Source organism: Taudactylus pleione, unplaced genomic scaffold (genome assembly GCF_031769625.1).
Source record: "Taudactylus pleione unplaced genomic scaffold, aTauple2 ptg000396l, whole genome shotgun sequence".
Classification (NCBI taxonomy): Eukaryota; Metazoa; Chordata; class Amphibia; order Anura; family Myobatrachidae; genus Taudactylus; species Taudactylus pleione.
Window position 1 is genome coordinate 2,962,638 of NW_028284797.1, and position 27,059 is coordinate 2,989,696.

The 27,059-nt window shown below is 40.2% G+C and overlaps 1 protein-coding gene across 5 annotated transcripts in view; it reads left to right on the forward strand.

Annotated features, from left to right (window-relative positions):
• Positions 1-27,059, forward strand: part of LOC148506778 (bile acid receptor-like) — a 180,919-nt gene that overhangs the window by 69,073 nt on the left and 84,787 nt on the right. The gene's annotated exons all lie outside the window — the stretch shown is intronic.

Genomic DNA, 27,059 nt, shown 5'->3' on the forward strand with positions numbered 1-27,059 from the left:
AGAGGCACTGTGGATGTATGCCATCCTGCAATATTATATTACTTTTAATAATCGTCGTCACCAAGTTTACTATGTTCCATTTATATCAGCTATAAGTGTGTAATGCATGTAATGTATCAGATTTTACTTTGAGATATTTTTTTAGAACAACTTAATAATAATAAATGTACAGCTGCATGTAATATGTTGGCATTTTGATAAGGCTGTATATGCCGTTAATTATACGTAGAAAAAAATCTCAAAATCATACATAAAAGGCTTGATATAGGATAGACCATCATGGTCGGCTGGCTGTGCCATTTGCTATGCATAGGCTAATATTGGTACATGTAGATGATATGGCTAACGGGTTTGATAGGAAAAACTGGTATGCTTCCCTGCTCTATGTACCAGCAGGTCTCGCTGTCTGAGCATATATATTACTATTTGTGTTATGTGAACCGTGGGCACTATTGTGTGATATAATGTATGGTATAATATAAAAACGTCAGTGCTCTTTGGCATACTATGAACTGTGAGCACTACTTTTTGGCATAATGTGAATTTTGTGGATCACTGTTCAGTGTAATATGAATAGGGGCAATACTTTCTGACATAATATGAACTGTGGGCACTACTATATGGCATAATGAGAATTGTGGGTTTACTGTTTGGAGGGACCCAGGCCAGCCATGGAGGCAGATTAACGCCCTCCTCAGCGCTGCTGTATTGCGGCGATCTCTTGTCAAGTGGGAATGGCCACACTACTGTGCTTGGTCAAGCCGCTTCTATAGCAACAGAACTCACAAGATGTATCGGCGATCCTGGGGGTTAGAAGTGGGACCAACCATTACCAAATCTCTAGCTTTGCCTATGGTTAAAACTCTTCATAAACAGCAACATTGGCAAACTCAAATAAAATGAGCACAAGTATTACACAGCAATTGAAATAATATATATGAATGTTGCATTTAGGAGCTAAGCATCTGTGAACAAATTAAAGGATGTACTGTATACAAGCGGATCAATAAATAAGGAAAATTGTTTAACCATTTTTAACTAGTATAATGTACAACTAGCAAGGAGCAGATAATTATAATTGAGCAAACAATTGTTTTCCCCTATACTTGCTTCAATATCCACTACCAGACAATGAAAAGACTGAACGATAACGATATCGTTATCGTTCAGTCGTTCACTACATTGCAGGATGCCCACCCTGAATGATATGTTGTTCAGTGCAGGAACAATCAATCATCTGCAAACATGCTGAACCTGACGATATCGTCAGGTTGACCAGCATGTTTGCACGATGATAGTTGTCGTTCAATCGCTCGCTTTAATCGTCTACCGGATAGGCACCTTAAGACATAATAAATGACAGAAATCAAAGTGTGTATCCAAGGAAATAAATTGCCAAGTATATGTACACCATCCACCACTTTTAAAATAGCAATGCCATGAAAATTACCATAAATCACTATGGCAGCTGTAAGATGAATCTTCATATTACAATTTCTCTTTAGATTGCTTTTTCAGACTGCCATAATCTATAAATGGCGCTATGATTTATAATCATATACTATGCTATAGCAACCAAAGTCACATGTAGGGAGGCCAATTCTGGGCTGTTTTTTCAATCCTGGGATTCCTGGGATCGAGTTGGTGGTGGCACTGGCAGGCAGCAGCAGAACACAGTGGCTGCACTCCATCCTCCTTCTGTCCCTAAGTCCTTTCTCTCCACCCCCCCCATCTGTCCCTCAGTCCATATCTCTCCCCCCTCCATCCCTCAGTCCTTATATCTCTCTTTCCTCCAGTCCTTATATCTCCCTCGCCCTCTTCCCCATCACCCTGAGTACCTGCCTCCGCTTATCTGCTTCTCTCTCCGCAGCTGTCTAGGCTGGCTCCCTCTGTGATGATACCTGCAGCCGCCCCGCCAAGCAGCTAAAGTGTGGTGCCGGCGGGCACGGTTCATGTCGGGCTGCGCTGCATGTTCTCTGACATCACGTCACGCTGCACACAGCCGTACAGCCGGGGGCAAGTGCAGCCAGGCAGTGTCTGAGCTGTCTGCTGCAGGTGCTCAGCATTAAAAAAAAAAAAAAAAAAAAACGTGTGCGCTGACTAATCCCGAAATCCTGATGATTTTAGGTCAAAATCTCTCTGGCAACACCTGACACACTGAGAGCTATGTAAGCTTGTGTCTGCCTCTGGCAGCCCTTCATGTTTAATATCCAGAAAGGTTTTTAAAGGAGAAAATGATTTGTGGGATACCTAAGAAAAATAGCAGATGCATGCTCATGAGATACTTAACTTGCTATATAAAGACAAACAAATGATGTTCCTAACTCTAATCAATGAGAATACGAAGAAAGCATTAATTATTCATTTAGTAAAATAAAAACTATAAATAATAAAGATATATAGAAGACTGGCACAATGTGGAATAAAGAGTTTCAGATACTAACATAAAAACATCTGAATTTAGGTATTACAATGAAAAAAATACTGCCATGAGAGTAATCATGCCAGTAAATAGAAATTCTATATTAGAAGTTGTGTTAGTTAAAATTATATAACTAACAAAAAAGATAAAATATATATCGTTTACAATAATTGTATATATTGCCTTATTTCTGTGTAGTGCATCCTTAAAAACTTAAATTCTGTCAAACCCTTCTCGGCATATTTGTTTTTATATTAATTATGTATTAATGGAAATTGCCTATATACTGGCTCTGTTAAGGTATAATGAAAAATTAAATATGAAATTCTTTCTCATTTTGGGTGAAAGGAAAACTCATGGAGTGCTTATTGCTGTGCTTCCCACTAATACATGTATGCCCATCTCTCCAGTACACATGATCAAATAGTAACTTGTGACATTGGAGCTAGTGTTATGTGTGCATGCTATTTAATCCTTCTTTGTGCGTTTGCTTACAGCAAACACATTAATGACTCAACTGTCAAAACCAGTTCTTCACCATCATATTCTGTAACTCCCTGATCCACTGTCTGTCTACTCTCCTGGATTTCTCAAGGCTTCAACCATTCAAAAAGGTTTGCCAATCAACAGAAGGAAAAAGTACAATATTAGGACCAGGAAACATGGCATGACTTTCCACCAAGAACATTGAGTTGGAACTTCCTGCCCTGAAAAGTTCTCCTCAGTTTATTGGAATATATAAAGTATTAGACTAGTGAATTTAATTTCTTTCCAACTGAAGTCGTCTGCTATCTTGGTATATTTTCTTATTAAAATACTGTAAAAGCAACCTAATTTCCTTTGCACCAAAATCTTCCAAATATTAAATTTAAGATTAATAATATTTTAGACCACAAAATATGTTATGGGAAACACTTTTATGTAATCAACTTGTAGGGCTACACCTTTAAAGAATGATCCTGAATACAGGCATCTGATATCCCCTTCTGTTAAAAAAAAAATCCCATTCTTATCCTAGCAAACCTAGCAAAGGGCATTAGGTGTTAAGTATGAGACTTCTATATTAACCTGTCTCTCAAGCTGTGTCAGTTTATGTACTGTGATGTGACCCCAGTATTTTGCACCAATATTCAAGTACCTCTGCTCAAGCACATGCACCTGGATAGTTGCACCACTACTTAGATACATCTTCTGACATAGAATAGCATGGCCAAGCTTTAGCATCTGGTCCCATACTATTCCTTGTTTGAGCAGTGTTCTGTATATACTGAACAATACTCACTTACTATGTAACAAAGTATAACTTTGCCATTCAGCACCTTCTCACTCTGATTAGATTTGCTTACCTGTGTTCTAGATCACGGCTTTATTTATCATTTATAAACCTTTGCTGTCTACCACTGTCCTTTGGCTAGTTACTGAGGTTGGCACTGTGCTACCAGCCCATTAGTCCCCTTTGAGATCTCTAGCAAATGCCGGGTTTCAGAAAACTCTGTGACCCAGGTTAGTCACCACAAATCACTTGCCACATAGTCAGTCTACATCTGCACTGAACATTGTGCTCAAGGAAACCTCACAGTTTAGACAATGTAGCCATCAGGGCACTTTTATTGTGGCTGTGTCGCCTGCGGGTGTACACACTGGGGACATTTGCTGGACAGCTGAACAATCACTGCAGGAGAGCCAGCACCTGATGAAGTGGCACTTTCTATATCTCTTTACAACTTTCCTATGTCACTTTTAAAGCCCTGTTGCAGAGGCCATCAGTACAAATAAACACAAGGGATAGTTATTTGGATTAAGAAAAATGGTGGTGGTAACTGGAGAGGATCTCTACTGATGCATTAGTCTCAGTGTAGGTGGCTTTGTCTTAACTCACCCAAAAATGGATAAAACATTTTGAAGTATAGCATTGTTCCTAAGCACCACTAATGAATATCTTTTTTTAAAATCAAATTTTTTTTATTGAAAAGTTAACAAGTAGAATTACAAACGTGTCTGCATAAACATCAATGACATTGTAGTCAATAAAACACCAAAAACTGTGTAGACATGGTAGAAATTAATCTAGATGAAATATAAGCAATATGTGATAGATAGTACAGACGATAAAGTTGTACTGGGAGAAAAAGATAGGGGTGGACAGATGGGTGAGCAGAGAGAGAAAAAGAAAGAAAGAAAGAAAGAATGAAAATTGTAAAGAAGACCAGGAATAGAAGCTAAGTAGCTATGCCAAACCAGGGAGAGATGCATTATGAAGGTCATACCAAGGTCTCCATACCACGTCCACTGTGTTGTTCTGGAGTCTATTTATAAATTCCATCTTAGACACGTACTATATCCTATTTATTAGCTCCTTTTGAGAGGGTGGAGAAGATTGTTTCCAAGCTCTAGCGATCTGGTATTTAGCTGCACAAGAGATATGCACAACCAATTTGTTGACTTGCTTAGATAGCTGGCAGACTGGGGCACACAAGAGAAGTGAGGCTGTAGAGTGTTATTGAGGTAATAAGCGATCTAACCATAGACCAAATGGGTTCTATCTGTGGGCATGTCCACCAATTGTGAAAAAAAGGTGCCCACCTGACCACTCTGGCGCCAACATAACTGTGAGACACTGGGGAATAGTTGGTGGAGATGGTCCGGGCCCAGATACCAACGTGTGTACACCTTATATGAGTTCTCTTTAATAGCAATGCTAATGGAGCATTTCCCAATGCTAGACCGAACTTCCTCCCAGGTGTCCTCCCCTAAAGGGGAACCAAGGTCCTCATCCCAGGATAGTTCGTGGGCTGCCAGGGATGAGCGAGCTGGGCTTAAAATCGAGTGACACAATTGAGAAATAGTGCCTCTATCCAAAGGATACATAAACGTTCCATTGGTGTGGGAACACTGGGGGGAGTAGAGGAATCGAGATTGAGGAGCAAATCCATCTGCAATATGCCGAAAATGGGTAACTCCAGCTGCAGTCCAGATAGAGGCCATACGCCAGGATTGGCCCGGAAGAAATGAGGGGTGGTGCCATAGAGGCGTTAGGGGGGGAGGGGTAAGTAAAGAGGTTGTATTCTGTGGCAAGGGAATCCCAGACAGACAGAGTAAAAGCGACTGGGGCAATCGACAGTGCAGAAGAGGATCTATGCTTCACTAATGAATATCTTTAATATTTTTTTAATAGCTTTGAAGTCTCTTTCATTCATTTTGTAGAAAACTCTTTTCTGGTATGTTCCCAAATGCAAAATGGATGATATAATGTATATGCTTTATAAATGATAACATACATGATAATAGACTAAAATGTAAACAGTTTTGTTTTGGATTATTCTTGTCTCTTATAAATAATACCCCTAATATCTATCTACTTTACATATAAACATGCTGCTTATTTGATGGAAGAATGTTTATTTTAATTATAAGCTATAATTATTTGGATGTATTATATGAATGACTTAAATATGTAAATATAGGACAATGAATGCAATCTGATTCTAATCAGAAAAGTTAATGGTAGTTTTTCATTGTAGCATTGTAGGTTTTTATTTTTTTTGTAAATAGTTGTTTTGTTTTTTATTTTTTAATAGATTCTAGTATAGAATCAAAAAAATGTTTTCAAGTATTTTCCCGAGCACCAGAAATGTTTATTAAAGTAAGATAAAATAAACTGTGCAAAAATACAATAAATATGAATCAAAGTATTAGATCTGGTTGACATGCATCCATTACAGAGGCTTGATTTATTTGACATAAATCCTGAGATGGTGTTACCAGATTAGTAGCATTTAAATTAAATAATAATTTATTCTGAGAATGCAGTACTGTAGAAAAAGTACTTATTAGTTATATAGACGCAATATATATGCCTCAAAGATGTTACACACAAATTTTGAAAAGTTAATGTTGCACTGTGTCTTCCACTGGAACGTCTGTTTTCAAATCTGCTGCTGACAGCATCAGTCATCACATCCAGTAGTTCTCAAGTATATAATTAATTACCAAAAGTAAAAAAATAAACTTTTATTCAAATGTTTTATTTAAGTAAATTATTTTCATATGATCTATATTTTCAATATTCTGTATCTAAAAGGGTATTTTTAATTGTAATAAATATAAAAAAATATTTTTTTATAATAATAAAATATAAATACTTATCTAATCAAAGTTAATGTAATCTCTCTTGCTCTCTCCCTCTCTCTCTCTCTCTCTCTTTGGGCTCTATTTATTAACATTATTTTTACTAAAATAAAGTGAAAAAGGGTGTTTTCACACCCTTTTCACATTATTTTAGTATCACCTAAAGTTACTAAAGGGCAATTGGAGTAGAATTCGTAAAATTCTACTCCAAGCCCTAATTGTCACTTATTTTTAGTAAGCAGATCGCATTTCCCATAATTGTAATGGGAAATGTGATCTGGCCAAAGTTACTAAAAATAAATTGTGAAAAAATACCGGAGAAAGCCCTGTTATAATAACGCCGCTAGGTGGTGTTATCCAGGGTCTTCCCCGGTTACTGGACTCCTGCTCCACTGTAACGTGCAGAGCAGAGCCCGGAGCCGGCCCCAGTGATCAGCTGTGTGGTCTAAACAGACCACACGCTGATACACTGTAAAAAAAAGTAAATAAAAAACCTTTCCTGAGTCCAGGGACCGGAGATCGGGTTTCCCGTGATGTCCTCTCTCCGGTCAGCCGGTCTCCCAGCCTGCAGTGGTGCCCAGTCGTCATCTGACCTGGTCCCAGTGAAGGATGGGATACCAGCTGACCAGAGCCATGGAGGAAATCACCGGAGCACCGATCACTGCAGGTAAGTGTAATTAAGGGAGGGAGGGTTGCGGGGGGGTGTCCACGACTGTGGTGCGGGGCTTAGCATCGGCCGGTCGGTGCTTGCGTCGGCACTTGTCACTGTATTTTTTGCAAAAATACCGTGATAAGTGTGCGGAGGGGATTCGCAGGGACAGAGCTTTATCGCAAGCTTTGTCCCTGCAAGGGATTTTTAGTAAAACCCTGTGATATTGCCTGAATTCGCAATGCAAATTCAGTTGGTAATATCACACTACAATCTGCATTAAAATTGCGGATTGTAGTAAATGGAGCCCGTTTTCTTTTTCTTTCTGTGTTCCAGGAGATCTGGGGAGGTCCAGCTGGGAGGGACACATATTGCTTTATCACGCCCATGCCCTCTTCATTGAAGGGTTATCTACTTTCCCAGGTGCACTGGCCCAAATTTTAGAGTCTCTCGGAAAGCCTGACAGAGTAGGCAAGTACGCTCTAGACTCAAGTATGGTAGAAGGAAGTGGAAATGTGTCAGTGAAGTCTGGTAGCTGGGATGTCTGGCAGAAGGGAGGAAGGACGTGACAGATAAGGTATACGGCAACTCACACTCTAAAACAATAAGTATAGTACTCTTTGATGAATGGTGGTATTGACCATTAGCAATCACAATAACATGGTTCACATGTTTACAAATTGCAATCATGGTCACAAGTAAGTACATTTAAGTTTACAACTGTGCTTGCACTTTTCTTACAGTTTGCCAAATATCTGATTTACAGGAGTTGCAACCTCTGCACCAAGAAGAGACAGAGGGATGTTAGTTGATCATATAATGAAATGAAGGACAGTTATTGTAGGGTGTGAATTTGCAACATAGGGGGAGTGTGTTCACATTCCTCTCAGAGTTACATTAAATATTTACGGGATGTTCCTGTTTCCAGAGGTACCTGCAAATAATAAATATCTCCCAGATACTATGGAGGGATTGCAGCAGATATCTCCGATATCTGCTGCGGTTCCTCCATTTTCATCTGCAAATGCTCCATTATAGGTTGCTATGGTGGCTGCTGTGCTGCTGGATTTACCAAACTCCGGTATGCGAATTATTCCAGAACTTGGCCAGATAGGTAATACCACCTCCAGATGGCGCTATCCTATAGTAGCCTATGGGGTACTAACTGTCAAATGTTTTCAAAGCTCCCTCTCCATCACCCCCCAGTGACGCATGAGCTGGCTGCTGGCCATGGGTACGCATTTGCTGTCGCAGACCTGAACCAGGAAACAGTGTGATAGTGTTATGTTATCACACTGCTACCAGCTCTTCTCCAGGACGGGCTCTAATCGGAGCCAATCTCCTTCCAAGAGAAACTTAGTAAATTGCGTGAAAATAGTCCATGTACAACTAGGTAATAATTATTACATATTTTTAAATTAAACTAAATGTATGTCTTACTGCACAGGCCAGAAAAGTTGTCACATACAGAGACAAATCATAGGTGATTTAGGGAAATAAGATGCTGTTAATTCAATTATTAAGATTAGTAACACAATTCTGCATCCTTAATGCAAATGTAATCAGACAAGCGTTGTGAAAAGCATCTTATTACACACTCTGCATGCAACTAATTAACTAGCTAATTAAATGTATACTACATAAGCCTGGGGCAGTTTAATAGAGAAGGAGGTCCTTGTCCTCTCTCGCCAGCACATGTTCTATGCAAACATGTGCAGGCTCGGTTCTACTCGGTTCCGTTCGTTTTTTTTTACCGAATCTTATTGGCTATCCAAAACTCGTGACAGCTGATACCCAATAAGATTCGGTAAAAAAAAACGAACGGAACCGAGTAGAACCGAGCCTGCACATCCCTTCTATGTAGTCATAAGTAGACTCTGTGCTTGTGCCAATCTCTGGGAACATGGCATCCAAGCAGGGCCAGATTTATCCACAAGACAGTAATTCTAAGTAGCTTCAGTCGGGCTGACGAAAGGGATGTGATGAGCATGCTATCGACAGTTTGTGGATGATAGCACAATGCAGCACTACTTATGACGTCAGGGGGTTGGAAGAAAGTTTGTTTTGCAAGCAATGGCAAGTGTGGGTTAATAGCAGGCTCTGGTGAGGTGATGGACCTGGGCGGCAGAGAGGGAGAGGGATGAGGCATCTGTACACGCAGCACTCACTGACCACAGGGAGACCAGCGGTAGGAAACGGCCGCTTCTGAAAGATGAAAACGGAATAAAGTTGCATCCTACAGACAGCGGGGAATCTGGCGGTGGGCAGGGAGAGGGACAAGGTGGCCAGGAGAGAACACAGAGTGGTTGCTACATACAGTAATAATAGCAATGCAGAGAATTCAGTTACATATATTTGCAAACATATGGTAAACTACCAGACCACACCAAGGCATCTCTCTTTTTTGGTAGTCCTAACGCTACATGATAATAGCACCCACTTTGGGTCATACGTTTGTGTATTTTCTTATGCTACATGATAATAGCACATTTAAATGTTTCTAAATTGAGAGATAACTCCCCTGGAGGCACCCCATAATCCTCCAACATTGCACTAAAAGGATCAGCATACCCTCCAACTACTGATCCCATACCTGCCTCTCAGATTAGTAATACATAGAATGGGAATTGCTGTGAGCAGCACAGACAGTGTAATGGTTAGCATTACTGCCTCACAGCGCTAAGGTCGTGGGTTCGATTCCAGCTACGGCCCTAACTGTGTGGAGTTTGTGCTTGCGTGGGTTTCCTCCAGGTACTCTGGTTTCCTCCCACACTCCAAAAATATACTGATAGGGTAATTGGCTCCCAACAAAATTAACCTTAGTGTGTATGTGTGTGTGCATGTGGTAGAGAATATAGATTGTAGGCTCCACTGGGGCAGGGACTGATGTGAATGGACAAATATTCTGTGTAAAGCGCTGCGGAATATGTGTGCACTATATAAATAACTGGTAATAAATAATAAGTCAATATTGGTCCATCACAGGTGCTTGTAAGGAAGGGGCTAATATAGACAAGAAAAAATACATGTAGTAAAGGGATCTACATTAACTGTGCTGCTGTCTCTTCAAGTTCAGGTTGGCACTACCACCCCACTTACACATTCCGCTAGTTCTGCTGTTTTTTGCAATAACAGTATTGATCCTACAGAAGCCCTGTGGATGAAAACTGTTTTAGAGAATGAAGTGGCCATAGAGGTACCACTGGATCTCATGACTCACAGCCACAGGCCCATCCGGTTCATTAGCAATACTAGTTAATTGTATATATTTAATGACAGGGCATTTGGCTAAATATATTATATTTATTTGTTAATTATTTTATTTATTACCAGTTATTTATGTAGTGCACACATATTCCGCAGTGCTTTACAGAGAATATTTAGTGAACCAAGACCTCAGTACTGTGAGGCAATAATGCTAACCATTCCACCATCCATGCTGCCAACTCCATCTGTGCTTTATAACTAGTATGTGACATTGCCATGTGGCTCTTTTACCCTGGATGAAGGGATGCCCAACAGGGTGCATCTTAAAATGCCTATGGGGTCTAGTTACTAATCAGTGTTAGGAGACAGAGTGAAAAGTGATAAGCCTGTGATAAGGTGCCAGCCAATCAGCTCCCAACTGTAATTTTTCAAACACAGCCTTTGAGATGACAGTTGGGAGCTGATTGGCTGGCACCTTATCACAGACTTGTCACTTTTCACTCTGTCTCCTAACACTGCTTAGTAACTAGACCCCTTAGTCTACAATAAAAATATTTTAGATTGCTTTTGTTCTAAGTGGAAAATGTATTAAAAGGGTGGGTGTTTTTGCCAGTAATGGTGCTTTTTATCACCTCATACCTGGAGAAATTAACCTATTGATAATTAATGTTAACATATCTAGAAACGTTCTTGCTAGTACTGTATATTGTATCATACCAAATCAGACTAAGGGCCTGATTCATAGTTGGGAATAGAGTAAAACTGGGCATATGCATCCAGATAAAATGCCTGTCAGACCGACAAACATTTTATCTGGCAGCCTGCCAGCCGCAGATGTCCGCGGCATACACTGTGAGATTTATCACAATGTATTAGCCCCTTTGAAGGAACACAGGAAATATCTGTCTGTCGGCCACGGGTGGGCATACACTACCCTATGAGGCCGACATTGTACTCATAAATATTGCATCAGACGGGCATGCTGGACAATCCGGCCTGCCCGACCGAGCAATATTTAACCCTTGGTCGCCCGCACACACGCTACAATTATCGGGGCGATCCGCGGATATCGGGCAGATCGCCCTGCTAATTGTAGCGTGTATGGCCAGCTTAAGAAAGAGCATGTAACTGTACCTGGACAAACCATATTGCAGTGCAAGGGGTGCAAATACATACCTTTTTTTGCATGCAGGGTAAATACTGACTGCTTTTGCATATAGCCCACAAATGCTGGAAAGCTTTATTTTTACATTTCAATTTAAATTTCAGTTTGGACACACTCCTCCCAAATCTAAATCTCTCTGCACCTTTTACATCTGCCCCACCTGCAGTGCAGTATGGTTTTATCAAGGTGCAAAGATACTTGCTCTTTCTTAAGCTGGGTACACACTGAGCAATGTGTACCCAGCCGATATGTCAGCCCGACGGGCCAAAATATCGGATACTGGGTACACATTACAACGAGGTAATGAACAACGAATGATACCTTGTTCCATCCTGCATTACCTGCAACGCCCCGAGCTTAGGGCCTGATTCAGAATTTGGAATAGAGTAAAGCTGAGTACACACTGAGACGATGTCGGCACGATAAATTGTTTCCAGCCGAATCGGAATTATATATCATTGGCTGCATCGCTCAGTCTGTATGGTCAATATGCATGCTCCCGTGGATGCATGCTAAATCGTCCAGTTGGACGATATCGCAAGTGGGGCCCATGCTCCACCCCAATGATGTGGCATTGCCGTGCCATGCACCCTTTTGCCGCGACACGCCCGCACCCGTCGTGGAAGCACGACAGCTCCCTCCTGGGAGGAGGGAGCTAAAAGTCAGCAAGTAATCATAATTCTCAATGGTGACAGCAACCAGGAGCAATTTATCTTGTCACAAAAAGCTTAGCTTTACTCTCCTCAGCTAACACCATCTGAGTATGGCTACAGCATTCTTAGAGAGGGAGCACCAATGAACTGTGATTGTGGCCCTGGCATTATTATTTATGTGTTTTGTAGAAGTCTCTTGGAGTTATAAGAATATTAGAAAGGGAGAGAAGTCAGAATCCAATGACACAGTGGCCAAACTGAATCACCATTCCAAAAAGAGGTGTCCCTGCACATTCCCACCATATATGATACAGGGTAACTTTAGAGCTGTTACAGTGCCAACAATCAGAAATGATTGCCTGGGCATATTTGTGAATTGTCATGGGGCAAATATTCCTACAGGAACAGAGATTATAATGATTCCCATCCACAGAGGCAGCCAAAGAACTACTGTACTACAGTATATGTCACTTGGTTTACTTTAGTCCATGGGATGTTGCCCTGGACTGAAATCTTGGTCCCAATCTATGGAATGGCACCTATTTTAAGACGGTTTTCTAAATGCCTGAAATTGTATAAGTAATCTGTGTGTTTGGGGGTTTGATGTTTACACATGATTTATAATTGGGATAACTTCCTCCGCAAAATATCCTTGGACCAGACCTTGTACTCACAAAGAGACACAGTTGGGAAAGCCTCTACCATTCATGGCCCAAGAGTGTGAAATTATCCTGTATCCCTTAAAAGGACATAGTCTACCATGGACTACCAGATGGCCGACATGCAGGACAAACGTTTCTGGCTGAAGTATATTAGGTACAGTAAGTCTGGATTATTACAGTGAGAGGGAAGAGATAAAATACACACTTTTCCCCTGCTGAAGTTTTGTCCAACAAATAGAGTTGGGCCTCTGTGGGATGTGATATCGTTGGTATTTTCTATAGCCAAGTTAGGAAATGGAGATAAATCTCTAGACCAGACCGTTCCACCTTTAAGCACTTTGTTTAACCATCCCTACTGTTCAAGTCCAGAAATCTGTTTAGTACCATAGATAACAAATGTCATTTAACATAGCAAAAGTTAGGCCATTGGTAAATAGGCCCCAAAGCCACAGATTTTGCAGGGGCCCAAACACCACACGGAGAATGTGTACATATTGGGGCTGACTCTGAGTTGAGGCAGCAGTGCATATGGTTGCGCAAGGTCTGAGACGCTCACTGTCTGTGCCCATAGACACTAAAATACGGATTGGTGTCTTTAGACTCACATTTTTTTTTTAAAGTAAACTAATTATTTTAATGTATGTTAATTCAGTTTTGGTTTGACATGAGTATAAATACAGTGCATGCGGGAGAATACTGTGTTATCATTAACATTTCTACATTTTAATAAGATGTGCAGCTATACAGGGGCTTATGCCAGGGGCGTCTTAAGAGAGGAGAGGGCCTGTGTGCACTCCCCGTGCGGGGCCCCCTTCTCTCTCCGCGGTGGCCGGCACCCGAATGACGCGGCTGGCCAGCCACCGGAGCATTAGTAGACTCCGGGCACTAGAGTGTGCCCGGAATCTAATGCGCTTGCGCAGAACACCGGAAAAATGGCCACGGCGGCCATTTTCCGGTGTTCTGAGCAGCGCAGACACCAGCCGCAGTATCATGGACAGGTAAGTTTAAAATAATATGGGCGCAGGGTGTGTGGTACGGCGCTCCCATGGACCCGGGGGCCCGTGTGCCCCGCACACACTGCACCCATTATAGATACTCCACTGGCTTATGCACAGCTAGGAACAAACAAAAAATGGAGCATTTTGCTCCTGAAACAAACCATGTTGCAATGCAAGGGGTGCAAATGCATTTAATTTTTTGCATGCAGTGAAAATACTGGCTGCTTTTGCATGTAGCGAACAAATACTGGACAGCTTTATTTTTACACTGCAATTTAAATTTCAGTTTGGACACACTCCTCCCAAATCTAAATCTCTCTGCACCTTTTATATCTGCCCCACCTGCAGTGCAGCATGGTTTTACATTGAAATTTAGAATGAAGTTAGGACACACCCCTTTCCAAATCTACATCTCTCTGCACATTGTAAATCTGTCCCATGCAACATGGTTTCTTCAAAGTGCAAATTTCTTCCTTTTTTGATTTGCTCTTTACGCTGCATAAGTACCACAGTGCTTAGCTAGATTTGTAGGTACTTGCTGTGTTCAGATGTCAGTCCATTTTTCAGTTACATCACCATTGGGCTCTATTTATTAACATTATTTTTACTAAAATAAAGTGAATAAGGGTGTTTTCACACCCTTTTCACATTATTTTAGTATCACCTACAGGTACTAAAGGGCAATTGGAGTCAAATTCATAAAATTCTACTCCAACCCCTAAGATTCACTTATTTTTAGAAAGCAGATCGCATTTCCCATCATTGTAATGGGAAATGTTATCTGGCCAAAGTTACTAAAAATAAATTGTGAAAAAATACCGGGGAAAGCCCTGTGACAATAACGCCACCTGGAGGTGGCGTTATCCAGGGTCTCCCCCGGATACCGGACTCCTGCTCCACTCTGACGGGCAGTGCAGAGCCCGGAGCCAGCCCCAGTGATCAGTTGTGTGGTCTAAACAGATCACACGATGATTCACTGTAAAAAGAAGTAAAAGAAAAATGTAAAAAAAAAAAAAACGTACCTAAGTCCAGGGACTGGAGTTCGGGGACTCCCTCCGGTGATGTCCTCTCTCTGTCCAGCTGGTCTCCCATGCTGCACTGCGGCCGGTCGTCACCTGACAGGGTCCCAGTGCAGTATGGGCTGTCAGCTGACCAGAGGACATGGAAGACATCGCCGGAGCCCGGTTCATGCAGGTAAGTGTAATTAAGGGAGAGAGAGGGTCGTGGAGCGGGGGTCGCGGGGGGGGGCTTAGCGCCGGGGGGGTCACAAGTCGCCGTATGCGCGGGGCACTAGTCACGGTATTTTTTTGCGAAAATACCGTGACTAGTGTGTGGAGGGGATTCACAGGGACAGAGCTTTCCCGCAAGCTCTGTCCCTGCAAGGGATTTGAAGTAAATCCCTGTGATATTGCCTGAATTCGCAATGCGAATTCAGTCGGTAGTATCACACTACAATCTGCATTACAAATGCGGATTGTAGTAAATAGAGCCCATGTGCTTCAATAATGTGTGTGAGCATGATCTCTTCCCCTCAAATTATTGCAACAATAGAAGGAGGTCGCCGACCTCAGTAAGTTGCTAGTTTTGGGTATGCTACAAGCTTGTGTTATCTTTTAAAGGGAATTATTAAAACACATATATTAAATATAGTCTAAATGACCAAAATTAGTGAAGTCATAAAGGAGCATAATATGTGGAAGTGGAATGTGAAATTATAGACACTTTTTACTATTGAAAGATTCCATTTACTCGTCTCCTAAAAAATGTAGACTTTGTACTTAGTTTGCCGAACTGATCAGTGAGATAAATTTGCTGTGATTCACTAACTTGCTTGTGCTTCAAACAAATATTTGCTGTTAAAGATAACACAATGCCAAAAAATCCATCACTTTTCCACGCACTCCTTCACTTTACTTTGCTCTACAGGAACTGTAAATATTACACAGTACAAAGTACTTTGTGCATAAGTCTAGTAAAAGAGCATGTTCTTTAGACAGTGATTTTACTGGGTCAAATTTATAGTGCTCTATAAATAGGCCTCTCATAGGTCTGGAGTCTGTAGTATGTTGCTGGTCATGGCAAGAGGCAATTTGGTGCTTTGGGAAATGACAGGATCAAGTAGTGTCACCACTTTTACTAACAATGATCACCTAAACATGAGTATGAGCCAGTATAGTTAGTTAACATGTCTGTCCACTAGAGGCGCATTTCAGTTGAGACAGGTTTCCTTTCTGATGGTCCATAGCACCAAAATCTGCACAATTGAAAATATTAAAAACAATTGTTAAATAAAACATTAAGGGCGGAACATTAAGGGCGGATGTATCATTAGTAAAAATGTGGTAAAACTTCCAAAAACTGCCCATATGTATTCAAATATGCTGCGGACCTGTGCTACATCAAGCCCCATAGATTATATGGGGCTGTGATGAGTCCATATGCATCACGCTCCGGAAAGCGAAACTTGGTGATAAAGCACATATTAGCAGTAGTGATACAAAGTTTATCAACGTCTCTTAAAAAGGTCACTAATGCATGAACGACACAAGAGCTAGCATAAAGCATAAAATACATTGTGACAATCACAAAATAACATATCTATAACAACATAATTGTACTGATCATCAGTGCTGCAAAATAGAGTCTCATATCAAAGGTCAACCTTTATGGCATACTCTTCCATAAAAATGCCAGTAAGACATATGAAATATAACATAACCAGCAATCTTCCTTTATTAATATGACTAACATGTTAGCGGGCACTGCAGGCCCTTGAGAAGAATCTCTAGTAGGAGGCAATTGAAACATCAGTCGGGCACGGAATGTATTTGTTCTGTTACATGTTATTACATTAATACTTTGCTTCTTTAGCTGACATGAGTACTGGTCCTTCCTTATCCTGCTGGATCTAGTGCAGGGGGCGCGGGGACTGAGGTGACCCAACATTTGGTGGGTCCATATATATATACTGTATATATATATATATATATATATATTAGTATAATGGATCCGATATATGATGGGTCACCTCAATCCCCTCCCCCTTGCTCGGCCCACCCTTTCTCTGGCCAGCTCCTCCCCTTCTTGATTCCCTTTTACATCACTCTGCCCCAACCCCGTCACTTTTTCCTGCTTTCTAATCCCCATCTCATCGCTTTGTGCTTAATCACCTTCCCCACTGCTTCATCCAACATCTCCAACCCACCTACTGTACCATACTTATACCAGCAGCATGTTCTCCATTGCACGAGCATTGAGGAGACTGGACAGACTTTTACACAATTATTATATAGATCTGTGATTGTGAATATATATACACACACATACACAGTATATATATATATATATATATATATATATATATATATATATATATACACACATCACAGTTCAAATTCCACCTGCAGGGGTGCATCCTATGGCAGCAGGAAATGTGTGAAGCAAATATCCAGCCGTGACATACAGATATGATAAACAGGACACTCATCAGACATAGAAAAATATATAACAGCACACTATGGGTCTGATTCAGGAAGGGTCGCTATTGCAATCGCAATAGCAATTACGCACGCAGTCACACTGCAAAGATATGCTAATGATTGCAATTGCAATGCCATGCGAAGCAAACATAAGGACGCCCACTTTACCTTACACACATCAATAATATTGTAATACTTGGGAAGACTGCAAAACCATCTGTAACATCGAGTACAATCGCAGCCTCACGCACACTTGCACGAAGTCTGATCTTACTCAGGAATTGCTAATCTCAGCGCACGCAGTGAAAGCCCAGGCTGCATAAGGCATCGCAATGGCTAATTTATGCACACCCCTGCAATGGCAACCAAACACACTGGCACATCTGCGTTTCACCGACCCCCCCCCCCATCACCACCAAACGGTACTTCCTGTCAAACACTCTCCGATGGGTATGCATAGTCACTGCAATCACAATCCTGATCGCAGTGGAGTCTTCGCGCACGCGCACTGCGATGTATACTCATGCACAGAACACAACAAAAGTCTGATTGCGTGCATAATCGCAGTTGCGATCGGTAATGAATCAAGCCCGATGTGTGTCCAAACAATTAATATATTGCAAATGTACAGTACCAACCAAATATAGGAATATATTGCATACATGCCAACAAAATATATAGATATTTATTTTAATTTAAATCATAAAAAATAACAACATCATTATGAAAAAAACTTGTATCTAGTAATATATATTAAGAATGGATACATCAATTCCAGTCCATAAAATGATTAAAATGCCAAGATTTAAAATTGAAATAATGTATCAGCCCTTGTTACAGTCATTCTAAAAAACAAATTAATAACAGCTATCTAATAATATGTAGTACTAAGTCGCTGCTGCAAAAAACATAAATTCTATGGGTACACACTGAAAATCCCAAAGTCCAATGTAAAATCGTGTGTTAGTAATATTGTTTCCAAACAGCCGTGTCTGGCTGTGCCATATGCAAAAGCAATCTCACCTTATTACCTTCTATTAGAAGATATACTGTAGATGTCCATTTTCAGGTATACAGACGAGTGCTCAAACTGTGAAATGAGAGTGCAGGCAAAAGTCCGCTGCTATGGTTTCCTCAGAACACCGTCCTCTGTTTAGTATAGCTGTTAGCTCAGCAGTCCTCTGCTGTCAGTAATGGACACAAAGTTGACACACGGTGTCCCGCCTGCACTATATGCACGCTCGCAAAGATGACATATAGTGCATCTTCGCGAACGTATATATAAAATAAAAAATCTTCACTAGTTATAAAGGGGAATAAGTTGCGCTAAACTGTGAAATATAAAGATAACAGAAATCAAAGATAAATTCAAACCTGTAGGCCAGAATAATAATAAAAAAAATGAGACAGGACTTAAAGACTGAAGACATTTGACCAGTGATGGGCAACATAGTCTGGCACATTTCACTTAATCTCACGGGACATGCCTAAAATATTGTGACCTTTAATGAATTAAGGGGCATATGTATCAAAGCTTGATGTGAGAAAAATTGTGAGATATACAGTATATCACCAACCAATCAGCTCCAAACTATCATTTGCCTGCAAAATGTAAGTTAGAAGCTGATTGGTTGGTGATCTATATATCTCACAATTTTATCTCACATCATGCTTTGATACATTTGCCCCTAAGTATACTGTACATTCCTTTTCCTTTGATCTCATAGATACTACTAGTGCTGCTGTATAACGTCCTTGCATTGTGCAAAGGAGCTCAAGTCATGTGTAATGATCAGATAATCAGTTAAGTCTTGTTCTCTATGTTATGACCCACTCAGGCTCAGCACTTATTCATTTAGAACTGGGGGCATGGTTGAATCTGGCATGGAAAAAAGCAGAGAATAAGACCTGAGGAGGATGGGGTATAAGCAGAGAACAGGACTAATGGGACTGTTGGGACATAAGGCAGGAAGGAGTTTGGCGTTTGCAGAGGAGTGCTCAGAGGCCTAGGGCAGCCTGCTGTCCATCACTACCATAGACCATTCCAAGCTAACTTTACAGTGACTGAAGAAGTCTGCCAAGAATAATTGGCCAAAACTGCTCCCTCCCACACTGCATGATTGCTAGTTACGTACTGTAGCCTATGAGACGTTGAGCTTGTATTGTGCTGATATAGTTCTTGGCTTTTACCAGGAACTGACTCAGTGGACACGAAAACATAAAAATTCAAACACTTTTTGTTTTAAACTAGTAACTTTTTGATTCATTCTATATTTTGACATATAAATGATGGAGTATTGTGTGTAGTTGATTTTAGAGTGCGTAGAATATTTCAAGCACAGTATAATGTGATAAGCTAATAAATGACTGCCTTATCTGCATAGTGCATTATTAAGGATCATTGAATTTAGTGTCTCTTTGGCAAATTTACACTATAATCATCATGACAAGTAGATGAGATAAGTGCCTGCAGACACTTAAAGATATTTTGTCACTAACGTAAGCATACGCTAATAGTACAGGAACAGAACAGAATATATAAATAAAAATGGAGATAGGTAGAGGTCACATAAGGCAGATACATATAATAATCCGTTAATGGTCTGGCCTGACTTCAACATGCTTCCGCAGTGGGAGCCAGCCGACAGCGGCAGCCCAATAAGGGTGAAGATCCCGATCGTCCCTAAGGTAAGTATTGACTAACCTAATTCCCCCCCCCCCTAACCCTAACCCTCTCTTAGGGGTGCCTAACCCTAACCTCCCCCCCAAGAGCCTAACCCTAATCTCCCCTTGAAGTGGCTAAACCTAACCCCCCCTTCCCCGCAGCCTAAACCTAAGTCCCCCGGGGGGGTGCCTAACCCTAACCCCCCCTTTCCCTAGCCTAAATCTAACCCTCCCGGGGGAACGCCTAGCCCTAAGTCCTCCCGGGAGCCCTAAACCTAACCCTCCCCCCACGCGCGGCTGTCCGTGCCCGGCGCACCTTCATTCGGTATGCCGGGCATCGGTCTTCCGGCGTATGGTTAATGACAGGCGTCGAGTTTTCGACGCCTGTCATTAGTACCACGCCGGGATTAGAAAGTCTGGAAGCTGGTGGTCAGCATTTAGACCATCGGCTTCCAGACTACATCCCCCAGAAAGCACGCCTTCTGTCCAGAGGCTCCAACTGCTAGGGAGATAAGACAGACAAAGCCAGAAACGTAGAAGGCCTGCTGTGCCTCCGGGAATGGGGTAAGTGTGAGGGTGGAATGAGGGGTTCAGGATGGGACTGAGCAGCAGAGAGGAGCAAGGAGGGACAGAGAAGAAGGCAGAGAGGGGTGCCTGAGGGGATAGGTGGGTTGGCAGGCCTGCAGACAGAGAGGGAGTGGACTTGAATGGTGGGGGAGGCAGACTGTGGTGACTCGGGCCCCATTACTAGTTACTCCAATATTAGAGCATGTTGAAGATCTCCAGCAACAACAAATCTAGGATAAAGTAATGCACTTATAAATGTTGTTCTACTGAACGCTGGTAAAGGGTAAATTCTGGCATGAGATATGTCACATCTGTGTTTAGCCTTTTCTTCATATACAATAATAACATACAATAATAAAAAGCTTGCCTGTGTGTCAACATGCAAGAATTTAGATACATTCAATACTCAAATCAAAGCTTTAGTATGTGAACATGTTCCTGGTGACAGCCCAAAACAGTAACAGAAGATAAAATGTTTTACTTGTGGATTTATGACTTCCTAATTCCAGCAGCTTGGATTTCCATGATAATAAAGCAGTAAAAACACTTATTTTATTGAGCTAATAAGTATTTCATGTTTTATTGCATTAAATATGAAGAGTTTCTGAAGTTTAACAGTATTTTTATTATTGTTATGTTGGTTGGTCTTGTTACAAATGACATTTCCCAGCTTTTGCAATGAATACATTCATACTGTATGGCTTTCAAATGCTTGTGATGTGGTTTATTCAACAATAGTTAAATTGAAAGAGAAATGTCCTCAAATGATGCTAAGAAAAACCAGCAGTACATTACAGTGTTTATATGTATGCGTATCTATATCTACTGTTCTATATCTATCTATACATGGAAAATGTTTGAACATTCTCCAGTTTGTTGCTGTAATTCCAAGAGTAGGGGTAACATATCTGTTCTCTAAATTTGAGTCCACCACATTCAAGGAAAACTAGGAGCTTAGTTATCAATGCACCCCTCACTGTGGAGATAAGGCTGACCTTTTTTTTTTTAATCAACATGTATCGCATACATACAGTATATCTCTTATCATTGTAACTTTTTCCACTGTTATGATATAAGGGAGTTATACTTCAAATATAAAGTTTTTTGTGTTTGTTTGATTTAAAGCTAAACATTGATCTCTTTTATTGCAAGTTTTTTGCCTCACAACAAGACTATACATTGAAAAAATATTTCCATAATTTTTTTAGTGTCTTTTTTTGTTTTTACTATGCACTAAACTCACACAAAAACATATATAAACAATAAAACTTTCATTTAGTTCTCTACTCTAGTAATTATATTTTTCAGCTATAGAAATTGTTTAGGAAATACACATTTTATTCTGTGATTTTTAATATTTACCATCATATAAAGTTTGTTCCCCCATTTTTTCCCTCTATATGGGTAAAATTATTAAATGTTATTCTTTATTAAAATAAATATGTGTGCATATTCTATAACATTGGCTTGGGTGACAATTTTTACAAATGCTCAAACACAGTCGTTCTCAAACTCGGTGCTCAGGACCCCACACAGTCCATGTTTTCCAGGTCACCCAGCAGGTGCACAGGTGCATTCATTTCTCACTGACACAATTGGAGATAATTATTTAACATGTGATCGTGTGAGGTGACCCAGAAAACATGCACTGTTTGGGGTCCTGAGGACCGAATTTCAGAATCTGTGCTCTAACATTAGAGGTATGTGAGTGAGTTGTTCTGGGTCTTCCAGCAAATAAATGCAGTTGATGTTGGTCACCACCTACTGTAGGCATCAGAGCCTTCTGTAGCATAGCAGAAAGATAAGTAATGCTAGTATATGAGGGGCTAATTCATAGATGTACGCATTGTGCAGATCTGGGGCTGCAATGTCACTTGTAGTGCCCCAAACACTGCAGCATCATTGATATACTGCTGGCATTTTGGGTTGGCGAAACGGAGCATCAGAAAAAACGGGTGTGCGTGACAGCCCTGTTTTCTGGCCATGCCAGAGCCAGTGACTACGTCCTTGGATGCAGTTTTACTGGCCCCTGCAGTGTGATTTTCCTGGACATCCTCAATAACTTGAGGGTTACTTAGATGCCTGATGGTCACCCAGTTGGTACAATGGCTGCAATTTTGGACGCAGCATCGGATCAGAGAAGCTGGCAGTGGGCGTCTTATTACTTGAGATGCCTCCTGTGGCTTTTGCATATTCTAACACAGCTGCTGCGTACAAAGTTGCAGTCGCTCTGCTACAGCGTCCATTTCTGAGTCAGGCCCTGAGCCAAGTGTCTAAAATACAATCACTGAAAGTACTGTACTCAACCACTTAATTGACAATTTTTTTTCCAAAAACTGCTCAAAAATTGTTGTTATTTTATATTTGAATATGAACATCTATTTATAACTTATCTATTTTATTAAAAAAAATATATATTTTTTGAAACAGATTAGATTAACATCGATAATTATTATATCATCAATATATCAGACTATCGATGATCAGAACATTGAGACCATCACAACTTTAATTTCCCCATCGGAAGGCGCCTATGAGCAGCCGCCAAGTATACACTGAAGTGCTGAGGGGTGTTAATTTACATTTCCTCTGCAGCTACTCCTCTCTGCAACTGCCGTGGGGGAGGGGGTCTTGCCGTGCTTACCAATCATCAGTGAAGGGCAGCAGGGTAGTCACTGGGGCAGGTATGCCGAAGGGTCGGGAGGTTTTGCTGCTATTGGTGGCTGCTGGAAGATTATCTTTGTTTATTGATTGCGACCATGTCAGTTAATGCACAGCCTGGTGTGGTTGCAAAAGAAGCGACCAGGCCAGGCAAGCAGTTAAAGGTCTTAGGAGAGAAAATGCTGTGCTATATAATCTATACCTCTGGCACCTCCTTTTGCTTTGCTAGTGAATGACACAAACTTGGTAGCCAGGTAAATATTAGAATAACCCATTGAACCAAAATTCCATTTCTTGGACCAGACTTGTATGTATATGAATGCCGCAGGACCAGAAACAAGGAAAAAAAATCAGGTATGGGAACTTACCTCTGGGAAGAAGTATCAGAAACATGATTTGTTGAAGGAGAATTTAAGCAGCAAATTTACATAAAAATAACAAGATATTTTATATACTTTAATCTAAAGAATACTACTAAATATAAACTTATGATATTATAAATATATTTGATTACTATAACCCTATGTGACTCTCTTATTATTCTGGCACCTCTAATGGCAAAACAGTACAATACAGCCCTGCTCTTGGTCTTCCATCTATTTCAAATTGTCTACATAATTTACATGGCAATAAAATGTAAGCAAATGACTCTTCTTATCAATCCCTTCCCACAGCACAGACTGTGCTTCTGATAAAACATAATTTAACATTGTGAGTTCAAAAAGTCTATTTATTGAATACAGACAACTAAACTGTTTCTTTTAGGTACACTTTGTGCTTTTTCCTGCAATGTTTTTCAGCAAATAAAAATTGGAACATATTAAAACTTATAGAGCTTCCTTTATGTTTAATCAAGCACTATACAATATATTCTTATCATGTGCCAAACACTAAAAAAATAACAGACAGATAAAGTGGATGCAGATAAAGTACCAACCAATCAGCTCCTAAATGTCACATTACAAGCTAAAATTACAGTTATGAGCTGATTGGTTGGTACTTTATCTCCATCCACAGCTTAGTACATAGACCCCTGTGTTTGAAAAATGTCAGGAGCTGATTGGTTGGAACTTTCTCTTTCTCCAAGCTTTGATAAATCTCCCCTAAAACATAACTACCTACATGTGTAGGAGTTAATGGTCTATCTTGTGTCCTCCTACCAGACTTAAGAAGACATCAAATGTAAATTATTCCTATGACAATACAATATTTTACTCTAGATGTATTGACAAAAAAACATGAGAAGTGTGCTCTGATATTTATGTTGGGACATAAGGCGATAACATATAAAATATATATTTTTTTTTATTGCACCTTCAAATAAAGGTTATAAATGATTGTTAAACAGTCAGCATAAATACAATTAAAAAGCAATAACACACAGTGTATATATAGCTTCTAATGTCTCATGAGCAAGTCTACAATACAACATAAAAACGCAAAGTGTCACTGTGAATGTGCAGCCAGTGAGAGTGCATGTGCACAGTAGGTTTACCCGGTGGGTATCAAGCAAACCATCCTGGCTTCGCAGGTCCCCCATATCTGTGTATAGGTAACACTATCTGTAGATAAAGTTATATAGTGCTCGTTAAAATTAGCAGACAACACAGTCCCCATAACAGGCTATGGAGATGCTGTAAACTGCATACATTTCTTTATGATACCCCTGCATAGGAGGAAGAGGTGATAACCCTTTCTACAACAAAAACAAAGCTCAAAGAAAAGGGACTATCACAAACAGAATCACTAAAGCACTGATACGTAGTAAAGAATATAGATTTATAAATAGCCATCTTATAAATCACAATATTTCTATAGAAAACAGTAAAGCCTATATATATGACTAATCAATAGTCAAGAGACATAAACATAGGCCATTTGGTATGGTCCATACAATCTTTACCATCTACCAAACAGTCCTCTAAGATGCTATAATGAGATTACTGTTCTCTGAAATCTGGCAGAGATATATACTGTAAAAATGCAATTCGTTATTACATTAGTAACTATTGGAAAGCGGCATTTTTAGATGTGATGGGACTGTGCCAGGGTAAGATCTAACTGGTTATATTTAGGCAATTACTAACTCTCACCTTTGAAAATACTGTTGAACCTGCCAGTCTTACACCTCATTAACCCCTACACTACTGAGCCTATTCTCATCCCTGTGTCTAATTTAGTGCAATTTGAGTTGATAACATTATAACAACAATATCAGTAATTTGCTTATGCAGAACCAAAAATATAAAATTGGATGTGAAACAATGCTGACTTGTATTTTCTTGTTAAGACCCCCCACATTTATTTCTTCCCCTCTATTCATCTTCTTTAACCTTCTTTTTTGACATCTTTTTTTTAACTCCATCCGCCTTCAATACAGTACTGTAGGTCTACATTCCATGAAATAACTCCCATATTCAAAGGACATGTGCCTGCAACTCTGCTCCTTCTAAAAACATCATAACCGCAACTTCAACTGCTTTCAATATTCCTTAGGGATAATCTAATAAAGGGAGATTAAACAGCCAACCAGTGGGAGGTTAGAAGAATTCATTAGCAGGTCATTGTATAAGTGAAGATGTTCCTGGTAGCATAACATTCCTTGTTTTTCAGAATGATTCTGGAGCTGACGAAACAGAAAGACAAACAATACGGGGTTAAAAATGATGCATATTTTGTTGCATAGAAATGGCGGTAATTAGAACAAATGGACAGCAGTTAATTATTTAATTGAAACTGTCCACTACAAGAATGTTTCTCATAGTTAGCAAACTGAAGATGAGTTCTGTATAAACATTCTCAGGGGGCCTAAGATATGAATGCGTACATACATAAACAACACAAGCAGATAATTGCCATTTGGCCCACCTTGTGTCCCTATCTCTCCGGTGTCATTTGTAATACTTCCTTATTCATTGCAAGCAATTACATATTGGAATTCCCATTATGCAGTATAGCTTAGGTGGCAACTTGTGGTTCTCCATCTCTTGTGAAGGACAGTCAGAACTGTGTCCAGCAAATCAGGAGAAGTCCACCTAATGACGGTTTATTTTTGTCCCCCCTAATGACTGTCAAAAAATAAGAAAACAAAAGTATAGTTAAGTATGTTCGGTAACCCACTGCACTACAAGTTTTTTTTCTTATGATGGCTACTAGTTATTGGGATTTCATTTTGGTAACAATATATTTATATTTTTAAGGGGCACCAGATTAGTTACTATTAATACAACCAACAGATTATTAATAATTATAATAAAAATTATAATAATAATTATTATTAATATCATCATTATTACTAAAACAGCCACCAGATAACCTAATAATATTACTGCCACAAAGTTAATTATTATTATGGCCACCAGATTACGTAATATTAGTAGAAAAACCAGTTTACTACCATGGTATCCACAGCAAGTGCAAGGTTTCTCAGCACCCTAGGCAAAACTTCAGCCTACTACCCCCCTCCCCCAATACCCATTTTCTAGCTCATCAGGTGAGAGTGTGGAGGTGGCGTATTAGAAGTTCCACAGCCGCCGCTTTGCATTAAGTAGAGACATACTTAATTTTGTGATAGGCAGACTTAGGGGTCCCCCCCAGTTCCCAGCACCCTGCCATAGGGCTGGTCCACATGTCAATGGAGCGACCAATTGCGGCATCTAAAGACACACCAGGCTGTATCACAGCATCTATAGATGTTCAAAGTGGGTGTCTCAGTCTTTGCACATTCATATGCACGATGTACACAAGGGAAGGGCTTTGTAGCAGACGTTGCATAAAGTTACAGAAGGGCGTCCACCAAGAGAA